Source organism: Azolla caroliniana, unplaced genomic scaffold (genome assembly GCF_043228905.1).
Source record: "Azolla caroliniana isolate FFs.n. ecotype wild unplaced genomic scaffold, voAzoCaro1.0.p SCAF_17, whole genome shotgun sequence".
NCBI classification, from domain to species: Eukaryota; Viridiplantae; Streptophyta; class Polypodiopsida; order Salviniales; family Salviniaceae; genus Azolla; species Azolla caroliniana.
Window position 1 is genome coordinate 12468857 of NW_028230452.1, and position 16989 is coordinate 12485845.

The window sequence follows — 16989 nt, forward strand, 5'->3', positions numbered from 1 at the left end:
CTAATATAAGGCTAACTAGAAAGCTACATTGATGTTAGAACCATGGTTGAGCCTCGGGGAGCCGCCATGATTATTCAAGATAGAGATCCGAGAAAGACATCTTAGCTATGTTTTCCCCCATGGTTTTTAAAACAACATAGTGTTACCATAGTTATCGGATCTCGAATCACATCTCATATGTCTAGAGGGGTAAAGATGTGAGATGTTTTCTTAGTAAAATTCTTACAATCAAAATTTCAAGCATTCATTTTGCTTGTGTATTTTTTGAACCTCCTTATTTATATTGCATACCCACAGCTTGCATCATGGAACAAGTTTTGAATGTTGTTGGTGCAATCTCTCCGACTGAGACCTCTCAACTCCAATCCGCATCTCGCACACAAGCTGAGATCACTATTGAGCAATTGCTCATTACTACCTTGAATCAACTAGCCGAAATGAGGCAGGCCAATATGGCATTTGAAAAGAAATTCCTAGAATTGACTATTGAGTCCAAGAAAGAAGGTGAGCCTTCTTTCTTAGTAACGCCATTCAAGGGAGATAGGAAAGAACCGAGGAGGCCATTAGCACTTGGCTTGGTCGTTGGGAGTCTCACTTTGAGCTCCACCCCAAGCCCGATGTTGTAAAAATTGGTTACGTCGGTTGTGAGTTAGGTGGCCGAGCTGCTACTTGGTGGCACATCCTAAGGACTGCAAAGAACTTACCCACAACTTGGGAAGGTTTCATTGATGTTTTTAAGAAACAGTTTTTGCAGCCACCTTCTCAAACTGAACAAGCGCAACACTTGCTCACGTTCTCGAGTAAGTCATTTACCTCTCTCGAGGATTATGTGCATCATGCTCGGACCCAGATCCAAAAATCAGGACTTACGGGTGAGAAATTGTTTGTTGCTTGCTTTTTGAATGGTATTCCTAATGGGGATTACCATTGGATTGTCCATGACAAGGACCCCACAAATTTTGAGGATGCAGTCATTATTATACTTCGGTACCATAGGACTTCCAAGAAAGACCACAATAAACTTGAGTTCGCCAAAACTCCGAATGTCAAGTTCATTGGGAAATATAAGCAATCCAATGACACTCTTGACCGCGACTCTAGGAAACCTAAGCTCTTTTGTGCATATTGCAAGAAGCGGAGCCACACAAAGGATACCTGTCATCATCTTGAGAGGAAGTCAATGAACACCCCTCCTCAAGACAAATCTACGAGTCACATAAGTGAGTCTTTTGATGTTGTTGAAGTTCATACCAACCACTTAAGTTCATGTGAATGCACTTTTCCTTCACATTTACTTGGACCTAATGATTTATTCCAAGCATTTAGGTATATCAATGGAACACAAGCACATTTCTTGTTTGATTCCGGTAGTTCTCACAATTTTCTTAATGATCATTTTGTGCAGCAAATGGAACTCCACATAAACGCAAGTGATCATGTCTATCAAGTTCACATGGCAAACGAAAGTGTTCAATACATCAGTGGCATTGTTTGACAACTGCCAATTCAAATAGATACCTATTTGGAGAAGCTTGACTTTCATGTTATGAAACTACTATCCGCAAATGTCATTTTAGGATACCCTTGGTTTTTTAATAAAACCCCTTCTTTGTCCATTGATTGGGTTAATCACTCAATCACATTTGTAACTTAATAATTGTAAACATTTTATTCAATGTTCCAAACTTCCTTCTCGTTCACTTGTGTCTTCTAAATCTTTAAGTGAGTATTCAAGTTCATTAATTTATTCGTGTGTAATTAATCTTGCGCTGCAATTTTATAATTTTAATATTAACGCCACACAATTACCACATTATGAATAGCGATTACTCAACTCTATTTTAGAAGATTTTCAAGACGTGTTTCCTAACGAATTGCCACTTACTTTACCACCAAAACGTAATGTGGACCATCAAATTGAACTCATTCCTGGGGTTGCTCCTGTGAGCATTCCACCTTACCAACTTAGTTGATTAGAAGAGGATGAGATCGCTGAACAACTTAAGGAATACTTGAGTATGGGCCACATTAGGTATAGTAAATCACCTTGGGGTGCGCTAGTTCTATTAGTTAAGAAGAAGGAAGGTTCATGGCGAATATGTATCAATTATCGCCATTTGAATAAAATGACAATAACAAATGCATATCCATTACCTTGTGCCGATGATTTGATTGATTGTTTCCATGGGGCCCGATATTTTACGAAAATTGACTTACGAATAGGTTATCATCATATTCGCATTGCCAAGGATGATATTCCTAAAACCGATTTTCGTACGCGCTATGGCCATTATGAGTTTTTAGTCATGCCTTTCAGGTTGACTAATGCTACAGTCACATTCCAATAAGCGATGAATGACATTTTCCGAGATCAACTCGGTGATTTTGTTGTCGTCTTCTTGGATGATATTTTGATATATAGTTGTACCTTACAAGATCATGTTCAACATGTTCAATTTGTTTTGAAAAAGTTGTGTGACAACTCTTTCTATGCAAAACATTCAAAATGTGATTTTTTCTACAAATCTATTGTGTACTTAGGTCATTTAATTATAGAAAATGGTGTTGAAATTGAACCTTCTCGTATTGCAAAGGTTAAACTTTGGCCCATTCCTCATAATATTCGTGAACTGTGATCATTCTTAGGGTTTGTTGGATTTTTACGAAAATCAATTCGTAACTATTCCAAATTGACTATGCCATTAACTAACCTTTTAAAAGGTCATCCACGTATGTCTATCAAACCAATTGCGTAGAATGAACAACTTGACAAATCATTTGAGACACTCAAAGAGCATGTGTGTTAGGCTCCCACTCTTCTATTACCGGACCCTTCTAAGCCTTTCTCAATCGAAACCGATGCTAGTGATTATGCTATTGGATTTGTTCTTTATCAAGGGGGTCACCCTATTGCTTTTGAAAGTAAGAAGCTTGATGCTGCTCAATCTCGGTATTCAGTTCAAGAGAAAGAGTTGTTTGCGGTAATACATGCACTTAGAACATGGAGGCACTATCTCTATGGAAATAAATTTGTGGTTACAACAGACCATCAATCATTGAAGTATTTCTTTGACCAGCCAGATCTTGTTGGTCGTAAAGGTCGTTGGGTTGACCTTATGTAAGATTTTGATTTTTCCATACGGTATCGCAAGGGTTCTATGAACACTATTGCGGATGCTCTTAGCCGCATTAAAGAATTTAACATGATTAGCTTCACGGAAATAAAATCGGATCTTTTAGATCAGCTTCGAGGGAAATACCTTGATGACATTTATTTTTCGAAATACTGGACGAAAGCCGAATCTAGTTTAGATGTCGATACTAGCACCCTACCCTCGAAGGCGACCTTTCACATTACAAACGGTTTGCTCTACCATAGTGGAAAGGTCTGTGTTCCAGATTTACCAAATGTAAAACAGAAAATTCTTCATGAATGTCATGATACACCATCTACTGGTCATCCTAGAATACAACGCACACTCGTTCTCATCTCGAGTACTTTTTTTTGGCCTAAGATGCACTCTGATGTGCATAAATATGTAACTCAATGTTTACAATGTCAGATTAATAAGTCGGAACGACTTAAAGCTGCTGGTCTTTTACATCCCCTAGATATTCCCAACAACAAATGGGAAAGTATCTCGATGGATTTTATTGTTAGTTTACCTCGTACACAGAGGGGTCATGATGCCATTTGGGTTGTCGTTGACAGACTAACAAAATTGGCTAGATTTATTCCTACCAAAACCGCGGTAATCGCTCAACACTTGGCTTATCAATTTGTTCATGAGTTATTTCGTTTTGATGGATATTGTTAGTGATCGAGATTCCAAGTTTACTAGTGACTTTTGGACTAAGGTCTTTAAGAAACTAGAAACTACATTGAGCATGAGTTTCGCAGATCATCCTGAATCTGATGGACAAACTGAACGAGTTAATCAAATTATTCAGGACATGTTTCGAGCTTATGTAGCAAAAACCCCTTCTAAGTGGGAGCAATACCTTCCTATATTAGAATTTGCCTATAATAGCTCTAAACATACATCCACTGGATATAGTCCTTTTATGTTGATGTATGGTTTTCAGCCACGTGCCCCAGAGGGAAATCAGATCGATTTTGATGGACTCCCGAAAGCCACTTCGACCGAACTTCCAAAAGGGCAGCATGAAGAACCTCCTAGAGGAGGAGATTGCGGCAAAAAGAAATTCTGCCACGACTACGAGAGTACATGTGGGGGAAACATCTAGATCCACGTCGTCTTTCTGGCCGGAATTGCTAGAAATCTCCGAGAAAACCGACTCTGATGAGATCCGAAGCACTGCAAAAGGCATCCGAGAGGCTAAGGGATGGGAGTGCCCCATAGACAAGAATAGCGTTAACGCGCTATGTCAATTACAGTCAACAGAATCCCTGATCAGGAAAAACCACGTGAGCCCACAAAATCCAATTATCACTATGAGAGAGGAAGGGTACAATGGGAGAGTCGGCTCTATCTTCGCCTACCGGCGGTTACAACAGAAAATACTTTCTGTTTCTCTCTCTCTCACTTTCTCTCTCTGTACAACTCAAATTCTCACACAAAGAATGATCACCAAACCCTATCATATTTTCCCTAAGTTATATTTATACTTATATAACTTACGGGCTATTTACAAATGCGGCCTCAACGGCCCATAAGAAACATAAATACAAATCTGTCTCTCTTCACGGTTCATACTAGATCCGGTCGGACCCCTTCCGGGTCCATCCGATCTGGTTTCCGGATATCCATCTGGTCGCTCTGATAATTGTCACTCTTCTTCAGCTTCTTTGATCCATGTCTGGAGGGACTAATATCTCAACACGTAAGACTAGTCGAACCGACATAGTCGGCTGGTCGGAAACAGGCAGTCGGCACAACCGAATCTGAGTCAATTGACTCGGAGCAACCGACCAATACATATGAGTCGGAGTTAGCAAGTCTAGTGAAGTCAGTCGAGGAATATGAGTCGGAGTCGGCTAACCCTAAGCAACCGATCGACATGTTTGAACCCGAGCCAACTGAAGAGTCGGTAGGAACATCCAAACCAGAGCCTACAACGGGTGGAACGAGATACCCATTAAGAGAAAGGAGAGCACCGACTACATATGTTAGTCAATACATCCTCTTGATTGATGACGGTGAGCTTGAGTGCCATGATGAAGCCATTGGCGATGAGCACAAGGAGAAAGGGTTGACTGCAATACAAGATGAGATGAACTCCTTGCATGAGAAATACACTTATGACCTATTAGCGCTACCTAAAGGTAAGAGATCACTCAAGAATAAATGGGTCTAGAAGGTGAAGAATGGAGAAGTCGAGTGTAGGAGTTTAGGTATTGTGGTGAAGGGGTTTCAACAGAAAAAGGGTGGTGACTTTGACGAGATATTTGCTCCAGTCGTGAAGATGACATCCATCCAAACTATTCTGAGCATAGCTGCCAACAGTTGGATGTCAAAACAACATTCTTGCATGGGGAGCTCGACGAAGAAATCTATAGGCTTTGTAGAGAAAGGGAAAGAGAACCTGGTGTGTCAACTGAAGAAATGCTTGTATGGTCTGAAACAAGATCCACGCCAGTGGTACGAGAAGTTCAAGTCCTTCGTGATGGAACATATGCTCCAGAAATCATAGGTTGATCATTGTGTCTTCGTCAAGAGGTATGATGAAGGAGACTTCTTGATTCTCTTATTATATGTGGATGACATGTTGATAGTCGGACAAGACACAGAAAGAATCGTGAGCTTGAAGAAAGCTTTAGGCAAGCCATTTGCTATGAAAGATCTTGGACCGGCTAAACCGATCTTCAAGATGCACATAGTTCAAGATAGAAGTAAGAAAGAGTTGTGGTTGTCACAAGAGAAATATCTGACAAAGATCTTGCAGAGGTTCAACATGTCGGAAGCTAAGCCATTCAGAAGCTAAGCCAGTCGGCTCTATATTACCAATTCAGACATCTCAGGGGATGTAGACTCAAATCGATCCACTTCTGGATACGTGATGACCTATGCAAGGGGAGCAGTATCATGGCAGTCTAGACTGTAGAAGTCTGTGCCCTTGTCGACCACACAGTAAGAGTATATGGCCGCGGTATAGGCCGAAAAAGAGCTGATATGGATGAGAAATGTTTTTAATTAGTTGGGGATGAAGCAAAAGAATTCTTACTTCATTATGACAGCCAGAGTGCCAAACATCTAGCCAAGAATACTACTTACCACTCTCGAACCAAGCATATACAAAGGAGGTATCACTTGTTGCGGGAGAAAGTGGATGAGGGTCAGTTCACCCTTGTGAAGATCTATACTGATGACAATGGATCTGACATGCTCACCAAAAACCTACCAATGGACAGACTCAGACTCTACCCACAAAGGACGAGACTAGTTGACTCCCTCCCACAGGTGTGAAGGGGGAGTTTGTTAGTGTTGAGATATCAAGCTAAACTACATTTAGTTAGTTAGTCAACACATGTAACTTAGTAGTTACCTAGATAGAATCTAGTTAGTGTGTTGACCTTAAAGCCTTAAATAGGATTTTGTACTTGACTGGGATACATTGTAGATCCTGCACTCCCATGTTCATTTAATATAGGACTTACACCTTTGTGCCTATATTCTACTCACACGTGCACCTTTGCACATGAGATGTGTATATATCTCGTTTTGGGTATTTTTGTATTTGATGATGCTTTTTCATATACACTCTCGTTAATCATGCCCCATTTATATTTTTGTTCATAAGTGTATCTTCCTCTTTCTCTTCCTCTCACACACATACACACACATATCACATAACCTTCCGCTACTTAACTTAATCACATAATTAGGTACTAATTAACCCTTGCTTAATTATCTAATTATTAACATGGTATCAGAACGTGTGGTTTAGCACATCCACTAAGCCCAACCCACTCTTAGTGCTTGTGTGTTTGAAACGCCGATGGCAAATCTAGCTATCCGCTACCGTAGTGCCACTACGTAGCACATGTACGTGATCGAAGACAAAGAAAGAAAGAAGAAGAAGAGAAGACACTATTCAACATGAACACACAAATGGGTAGCTCGCTCCCTAATGAAAAGCTAGACCGGAGCAATTATTCATCTTGGGAGTACAAGATGAACTAATACCTAGTCGGCCAAGGGTATTGGAGCTACATCAACGGTGCACAAGAAAATCAACCCAACCCAAAAAACGTTGACTACTCAACATGGGAACAAGCGGCGAGTCGAGTCATTTATTGCTTGGCACCATGTGTCCTTGGTCACATGCTTAGCCACATTCGAGACACCAAGACGCCAAAAGAGGCGTGGGAGAATCTCAAGACAATTTTTGCCACCAATACAACAACACACAAGCTTCAACTCCAGCAAGAGTTAAACAACATACGACAAAAGGATATGTCTAGGTTGGACTACACCGCCAAGATCAAGAGCATTTGCGACTCGCTTGGCTCCATCAACATAAACGTCGACGAAAACGAGATGATTCAAGTATGCTTGGGCGGCCTCACACAACGATTCGACTCATTAAGGACGGCTATCCTAGCAAGGGAAAACCCTCCTTCATTCTTCAACTTTCAATCAATGTTATTGGTTGAAGAGAACAATGCCCGAATCAAGACCAAGACGTCAGAAGGACAAATGTTCTTCTCAAATTCGGATGGTGGCCGAGGACGAGGTCGAGGCGGTAGAAAAGATCGATTCGACCCATCTCAAGAAGGGAACTCAAACCTTTGAGAAGAAGATGGAAGCCATCGAGGAACCTTCAGAAGAAGGGGGAGCTTTCATGCCGAACAAGGTTGGCAAACAAGGCCTGCCACTAGCAACTATTGCGGCAAAATCGGCCACCACGAAGAGGAGTGTCGGAAGATAAGAGGTGAGTCAGCTTCGACAAGCTGACAACTCACAAACTATGCCACAAACTCCGAATAGGACGAATCAAGTGGACTATTTGTAATGAGACATAGAGTGAACTCTATGATGACCGCCGACTCCACAAGCACCTCCAACTCGGAAGACATGTGGTTCGTCGACTCCAGCCGTCACAACAAGAGTGGTTTCATGACTTCATAGAGACGGGAGACAACATCACACATCCCATTTGGCAGAACGGCAACGTTCCATTCGGCAAAGGCGGCCAAGACAATTGCATCAAGAATGTCTTGCATGTTCCGACCATAACAAAGAATTTTGTCTCGGTCAGCCAAATTGTGGAGCAAGGCATGCAAGTTCGTTTCAACAATGAAGGATGCTTCATCGAGAAAGATGGCCAACTCATATCTAAGGGATAGAAAGACGACGGAATGGTCATTCTCGATTCGAACGAGGTGAAATTGGCCTTGTATGCCAAAGGTCGCAAAGCCGACACCGACATCGAGTTGTGGCACGAGAGAATCGGCCACATCAACCTCCAACGGCTCCGAGCTATGCAAACAAAGCGAGTTGTCATCGGACTTCTGACCTTCGAGTTGAAACGAGTTGACCGAGTATGCGAAGCATGTCAACTCGGCAAACAACATCAACTCCCATTCCCGAAGGAGAGCTTCGTAAGCAAAGGCCTCCTTGAAGGCATACATTCGGATGTATGGGGACCGGCTCAAACGCCGACGATCGGTGGATGCCAATACTATGTTTCCATCATCGACGACTATTCCTACGACATGTGGATCTTCGCAATGAAGAAGAAGAGTGAAGTGTTGTCCCACTTTCGAAATCTCAAGAGCCAGGTCGAAAAAGAAACTGGTCCCCACATTCGATGCCTACGATCGGATGGAAGCAATGAGTACTTCTCAGACGAATTCATCTCCTACCTCCAAGGTGAAGGTATTTGGAAAGAATTCTCATGCCAATACACACCCCAACAAAATGGAGTCGCCGAAAGAAAGAATTGACACATACTCGAGGTAGCATGCACCATGATGCATGAGAATCACATGTCCAACTTCTATTGGGCCGAAGCGGTATTCACGGCGGTCTATCTCATGATCCGGTGCACCACCAATGGAGTGCATGAGCTAACTCCATACAAGGTCCTTGTTGGAAGGAAGCTGATCTGTCACATTGCGAATGTACCAATCCCGAACGAAAACCTATTGAAGCCCGACGCGAAGTCAAAGAAATGTATCCTTGTAAGATACTCGTCCGAGACAAGTGTTATAACCCTTCGACTCGAGTAGTTCAGGTGAGTCGAGACGTAGTCTTCGACAAATCAGCATCATCGTATGAGCTCGATTCGGCGCCACCTGACCCGGCCGATGAAGAGTTGAACGTCAACTCGGAGTATGATATTCAGCCAAGTGCTAAGTTACCAAAGGACAATCCAAGCTCTACCGAGCTAAGTCGCCCACAGGAGCCTTCACGCGACCAGAGCACGTTGTGGCCAAGTCCGAAACTGGACAAAGGCAAAGGTAAGATGCCCGAATACGAAGTCGACCACACCTAACGACATGGATTGTAGAGAAGGCGCTCACATCGGCAAGATAAAAACTTCGACGCTCATCTAGAGAGAAGAACATTTGTCACTCGGCTAGGCTACAATGAGTATATGGTCCATCATTATGCCTTCGTGATGAATGTAGTGGCCAAACAAGAGCCTGAGCGCTTTACCAAAGTGGCTCGTGACCCACGATGGGTGGACACAATCGGCCTTTGCCCATTTCACACTACAAGCCTTCGTCACTAACTTCAAAGGGAGGAACCGAATTTGCCACGAAAATGCCAATGCCGAAAGCCTAATAGAAGCCGACATCGAAAGCCGGATAACTCCGAAAGCAAAACCTGATGTTAAACACCTCACACTTGAGCTTGAGGGGGTGTGTTGAGATATCAAGCTCAACTAGATTTAGTTAGTTAGTCAACACACGTAACTTAGTAGTTACCTAGATAGAATCTAGTTAGTGTGTTGACCTTAAAGCCTTAAATAGGATTTTGTACTTGAGTGGTATACATTTTAGATCCTTCACCCCCATGTTCATTTATATATAGGACTTACACCTTTGTACCTATATTCTACGCACACATGTGCACCTTTGCACATGAGATGTATATATACCTCATTGTGGGTATTTTTGTATTTGATGATTCTTTTTAATATACATTCTCATAAATCATCCCCCGTTTATATTATTGTTCATAAGTGTATCTTCCTCTCACACACATATCACATAACCTTCCGTGGCTTAACTTAATCGCATAATTAGGTACTAATTACCTTATTATTAATAGTTACGAATATGTCTGTCCTATGGGAGGAGCCGACTATTTGAGCCAACAGTCGAAGTCAAGGAGTAGCCGATTAGTTGGGCCAAGGGCCCGCAATCAATGACATGGAGAGTCGACTAAGAGGGAGTCGACAATAGATGATCCAAGTCGAGGACAAGACTGACTAGTTGGGCCGACTGGACAGTCGACACAAGTGTCGACTAGTCGAATCGACTGGACGACCAATCGGCTGATTAACTGCTATTGTTATTACTATAATAATAGAAGTGATAGTACTAGGGACTACAATTGTAAATAGCCCATAGAGTGTATAAGTATAAATACACCTAGGGCAAAACCTTAGAATTGTAGATGATGAATAGAGTTTCTTGTTAGGAACCAGGTCCCTCCAGATGGGAAGTGAGAAGAACAGTGTTGATGAGCAACTCGGCCGAGGCCGAATCCGGATGTGGAGCACCCGGCAACGGAAGACCCGGTGAGAACCGGATGTGGAGCATCGGGCAACGGAAGAGCCGGTGAGAACCGGATGTGGAGCATCGGGCAACGGAAGAGCCGGTGAGAACCGGATGTGGAGCATCGGGCAACGGAAGAGCCGGTGAGAACCGGATGTGGAGTACCCGGCAATGGAAGACCCGGTGAGAACCGGATGTGGAGTACCCGGCAATGGAAGACCCGGTGAGAACTAGGTGACGAGTACCCGGCAAGGAAGGCCCGGTGAGAACCGGATGTTGTAGGCCCGGTGAGAACCTCTCATCAGATGGAAGGGACATATATGTAAATATGTTCTAGAGAGCCCACTGGGGCCATATTTGTAAATAGCCTGAAAGTCATATTAGTATAAATATGACCTAGGGCAAACTTGATAGTTATGATGATAGAGTTATTGGTGTAACCTCTGTATAGTGCGTAAGTGAGAGAGAGAGAGAGAGCGACATACAGAGATTGTGTCTCTGTTGTAACCGTCGTTAGGCGAAGATTTTGAGCAAGAGGTCACTGCCTCTATGCTCCCTATTGTATTACTTTACTGAATGATAGTTTGGAGTCTGTGGACTCCCGTGGTTTTTCCCTCTCAGGGTTTTCCACGTTAATATCCTGTGTATTCTCTCTTTCTGTTCGTGCACTTACCTCCATTCCCATTTCTTCTATGTTCGATTGTTATCAAGTGATTTACCCTTCGGTTGTCGCTAGAGATTATTCCGCGTATTCCACGTCATTTCTTTAGTTTAGGTTAGAGCAAGATAGAAGAAGAGAGACGTTTGAGAGCGTGCGCAACACCATAGTTGTGTGTGTAATAGTAGACACCAAGAGCCCTATTTGGCTAGTACACTTTGTAAGAGAGTGTTGTAATCAGTTTTATCCTTCTCCTGTATATCCACTATAATAGTGAATATATGTTCTCCCGTGGTTTTCTCCCTAGTTTAGGGCTTCCACGTAAAACATTGTGTATTGCGCCTACTCTATCTATTTGTTGTTTTCTATTTCTACATTATGTATTATCACTTGTTCTTTCTCATAAACCTAAGATCCCATCTCAATACTTTGCACCATGAAAACATCATTTTCTGACTCATGTGTGAGTGGTGGAGATGACATCGTCAAGGTAATAGTGCAACACCAACAATATTTATATAAATATATTAACAAGATGAAAGATTAAGATAGATTGAACAGAATTAACCAAAGACAGAGACAAACTGGAAGAATCAATAACAACAACGGAGGCAGAGAGAGGCACACAAAAATACTCTATATTATTCAAAATGTTAGTTACAACAAAAATGACGACATCATTTACAAAGTGGTTACAAAGTTTGGTTATGTATTAACCAAACTAGAGCAATTGCCTTTTATACTATTTACAAGAATAGCTTAACTTATTTTGTCCAATGAGATAATGTGAATATGTCCATTATATGACTATATTCAACACAGAGCATGGGCAACCTTCATTTTGAAATGACATGGAACGTTGATGCCGGGATTGCAAGGAGGCAATATACAATGGTGTTATCTCCCGCCAAAATGGCTCTTCCCATTGAGAATTCCCCCACCATGCAACATCCCCCCATCGTCCGTAGATTGTAGAAAGATCACTCTACTAGGATTCACGAGTTAATCGAAGCCATACACCTCTATATGAGGCTTGGTTGTTATACATATGATACCTCTTGTATTTCTTCCTAATTAATGGGTAGCCTTTTTTTTGGGAAAAAAAAGAAAAAAGTTTAGTTTAATATTTTTTTTCTCATGTAAGTTTTAAAATGCATTCATTGATATTATCATTGTTGAAGAATATCTCAATGCACATAATAATCTTGTTTGTAAAATTTTATAACTAATGCAAGGATTTTTTTTGGAAAAATAAATAAATAAATAAATAAATAAATATGATACTATAGTCTGCAATGTACATTTCTAGGTAGTGTCAACTAAAAAATGAGGCTCCTCATTAATATTAGAGAAAGTTAATAACACAAGGAAAATCTATCAAACATTTTATTATTTCATAATCCCCAAGTCCTTAAGCCTACTAATGCGTAGCTAAATTTAATTTTTATTCAATACATGAAACTGGGAGTTGTTTGTATACACCTTTAACAATTACAATAGTTTTCATGAATATGTACTTATTATAACCTGCAACTTTATTTATTTAAAATCTAAGAGGCGTGCCCAAACATTATTAGGATTGAGAATATCTAGTCACATATTTGTATCAAATCTATTATATAAGTATTATAATCTACAATGTAGATTATGTAGTAAGTATCTACTAGTAAAGATGAACACCACGTAAAAAATATGTGGAATATATATCAAACATTTTATTCTTTTAAGACACCTTAAATTCTTCTCCACCTACTATTCTTTAGCAAAATTAAAGTTTTATTGAATATTTTGAGAATTCATATTTATCCATTTCTAAATTCAATAATTTGTTATGGATTTCTAAATTTAAGAGGCATGCCTAGATACTATTGCATTGCATACCATGGCAAATCAATTATTGAAATTTTCGTTTGCTCTTCTCTAGAGGCTAGCATTATACTTATTAATACATTTCAAATTACTATTTGATCAAAAAGGTAGATAATTGGAATCATAGTACGTAATATATGCATTTGTCCAAATATATTTGTAAACGAATGCGTATATTATCCAAATATACTTATGTTACTTTTTACTTGTTTAGGGTGATTTCGTTGCATCACAGAGGGCTGAACATTGTGCACAGTGCACATCTTCTCCCGCCATCAATTTTTGCACATCATCGCCACACCAAGGTCCTCTCCTCTCCCATCTAGATATGTTTAGGGTTACTAATAGGGTTTAAACTTTACGTCATAATATGTAGTACAAAAATTATGAAGTTATGAACCATACGCACAAAAATTACAATAAATAGAAATAGGGTTAAAATTTAATACACATAAATGAAATAGGGTTAATACACACATAAATGAATTTTGAAATAAGGTATTATGGTTAATACACACCTTATAGCGTACATGAAACACATATACAAAAATGGAAATATACACAAGTGACAAGCATGCACAGAAATTACAATTTACAATAAACATTGCATATATACATGTACATACACATACATATTACATATAGAATTAAAAATATACATACACACATGCATGAAAAACACATGAAATAGGGTTAATAAGACCCACATACATACATTTACATATAGAATTATGTTATTAACAATACTCATACACACATGCATGAAGCACACATGAAATAAGGTTAAATTTTAATACATAGAAATTAACACACATACTTGAAAGTAGCAATACATAGAAGTAAGGTTAATACACACATACATGAAAGTAGCAAGGCCTAGAAAACATACATGAAAGTAACAATACATAGAAATAAGTGTAAAAGAATACGTGTGCGGAAGCGTATGCGTAAGAACACAGAGTACACGGTTCGGAAGTACGACAATTTGGTAGAACACAAAAAACACAAAGAAAGAGAGGGAGAGAGATAGAGAGAGCAAAAACACAAAACTATATTCTTAAAAATTCTCTGTGTGTGTTCTTTGTACATATTTCGTGTACATAAATGAGTCTTCTACACTAACTCCCAAGACTATTCCTTACGAGGAATAACGTTCTAACGGCCTTTCGGTTTAAACACCGCCACGGCCATATTTTGCGTACGATTTTACGCACCCAATTTTGAGCTTGTCTCTCAACAAAAAGGTTAATACATACATACATCAAAGTAACAATGCCTAGAAATAGGGTTAATGCAGACATACTTTGTCGCGGTATTCCGCACGGATGCGTGGAAACGGGGCAGGACCACGGGGGTCTTGAACCAAGGAATCGAGAAAGGAGCAAGAGGCATGCACGTCGCGTACACACAAACACTGTGAACAGACAAAGAGCAGTAGGAAGGAGGTGGTCCTAGGTTTCAGACTCAATGTAGTACAAGAGAATAGCAACACGAGAACGACACAGTTGAAAAACAACGTAAAGCAATGGAATAGATTATCAATAGTAGTTACGACGCGCACGTGAAACGCAGGGAATACAGCCGGTTAGAGCCGGAACAAAGCTTTGAGCCCTAGAGCCGGGGACCTCCGGCCGGGAGCGCGGGGGTGTCTGACGCGAGCCAAGGGTTCCTTCCAGGTTTTGGTTGTAGAGGTTCGGAAGAGAACGAGAGAGCTAGCTACTTCTTCTTGTTCGACAACGTCTTCTCCTCCTCAAAACCCTCAATCCTTCAAATTGTCTGAGGCCACCCCTTTTATAGCACGAGCAACCATTACATCAGGTTTAATGACCTCTCGATATCCCCTCCCAGATTCTCTTCTTGATGTGCTCTCGCTATCTCACCTTTGTTCTCCCCCACCAACATGATATTAAATCCTCTATTAATGCCTAACTTCCTAGTAATCCACAAAACCTACCGACACCTAGTATTTACATGAATTAGTACAAAAAGGGGGTGCACTTGTGCACACCTGCGTTCCCACGCATTTGCGACGATTCCCCCTATGGCCCGGAATCTTCACGACATCCACTCCCACCAAACCACACATCCTCCGGTATGTGCTAGGTAGCGAGTTTAGTGGAGGATTCCAGGGCCAGCCATTACTCGTCCTCTTGGTCCGAGTCATCGCTTTCGACTCCTATCGTCGGGTCCGGTTCCTCTTCGTTCCGCCTTTTGAAGGCCTATATACGCTTCCCTGCTACCGGTGTCGTCATTTGGGTCTCATCGAGCTCCGCAAGATGGTATGTCTCATTGTCATTTGCACAATTCACCACGTACGGCCTAAACCACTGTTTTGCAAACTTACGCGTAGACCGATGCTAGCTGTCGAGGTTGTTGTCGTAGACCAGCACCCAGTCGCCTTCCTCGATCTTCTTTGGCCGGAGTCGATGCAATTAGTCGAACCTGGCCTTGCTTCTACTCCGTGCCTCTTTTACCCTTTTTGTTACCCGTTCCACATCTTCCGCCCTTCGCTCGAGTTGTTGGATGCGTGCCACCAACAACTCTTCTCGGCTCATTTCATCGGCCCAATTGACCGACATCCAAGAGGTAATTGTTCGTTCCACCAGCATGATGGGTTTCTGCCTGAACATGAGCTCTGTAGGCATGTATCCGGTCACCGAATTGTGAATTGTCCTATCTGCCCATAGTGCGTAAGACAGTAGTCTTGGCAAGTCTCCGACTTGTCCTTCGTATGCGCGTACTATGGCTTTTACGATCGGTTCATGACCCCACTCGACCTTCTAGTTTGCTTTTGGGTTGTACGCCGTTGTGAGGGTCATATTCACCCCTAGTCAATCAAACAGTTCCTTGGCCTCCTTTGCATCCAGCTCTCCTTGATCGGCCACAATCTTTCCTACGCACCCGTACCAACATACAACATCTTCAATCAAAAACTTGCACACGATCGCAGTGGTTTTGTTTGTCAATGCTCGGCCCTCCACCTAGTTTGTCAGATCTTCCCTTGCTAGCACCAGGTATTGCATCTGTCCTACTCCCATCGGCATCGTCACCAATTTAACCATCCACTTGATGTGTATGGTCCGCGGGTAAGTCGGGTGGAGCTCGTTGCGGTGTCAAACCACTGAGTGCATCTGGTAGCTCTCACATGTCGACACGAAGTGGTGCACACCTTTATACATTCCCGACCATGAGTACCTATCCTTTAGCTTCTCGAACGTGGCCCATGTACCCCGATGCCTAGACCAAGGGCTTTTGTGGAACTCCAATATCAGCTTCGCTTGATCCTCGGTTCGCCCTACTACCCGGAGTGGCGCGTCGTTTCGCCTCTTCGGATGCCTCTACATTTTCCTGTTTTGTAGGAAGTACTTGTACGCCCTCGTCCGGAGTTGACTCGCTTCCTCCCTTGTCCATGAAGCGTCTCCCGTCATCGTTATTAGGAACCTTCTAATTAGAAACCACTCCCCGTTGTAGTCGTTCTTGTCGAACTCGTTCAGGGGCGGAGTGCTTCGCCTATTTATCTTCATCCGTGGACGGATGCACGTTGATTATAAACTATGCTTGTAAATAACCTAGGACTAGGCTAGGTTGCGTGACGTAGGAAACTTTAATAGGACGAATAAATCTAGGAGAATCTCTGTTCGAAATTATAGAGAATAACTACTTGATGTAACATCCCCCTCTCTCCTTTGGTCTATAAAAGGAGGGAGAGAGGACTAAGTTATGCGGCGGGGTATTGAGGAGAACGAATTGTTGTCGGATTGGGGACCGA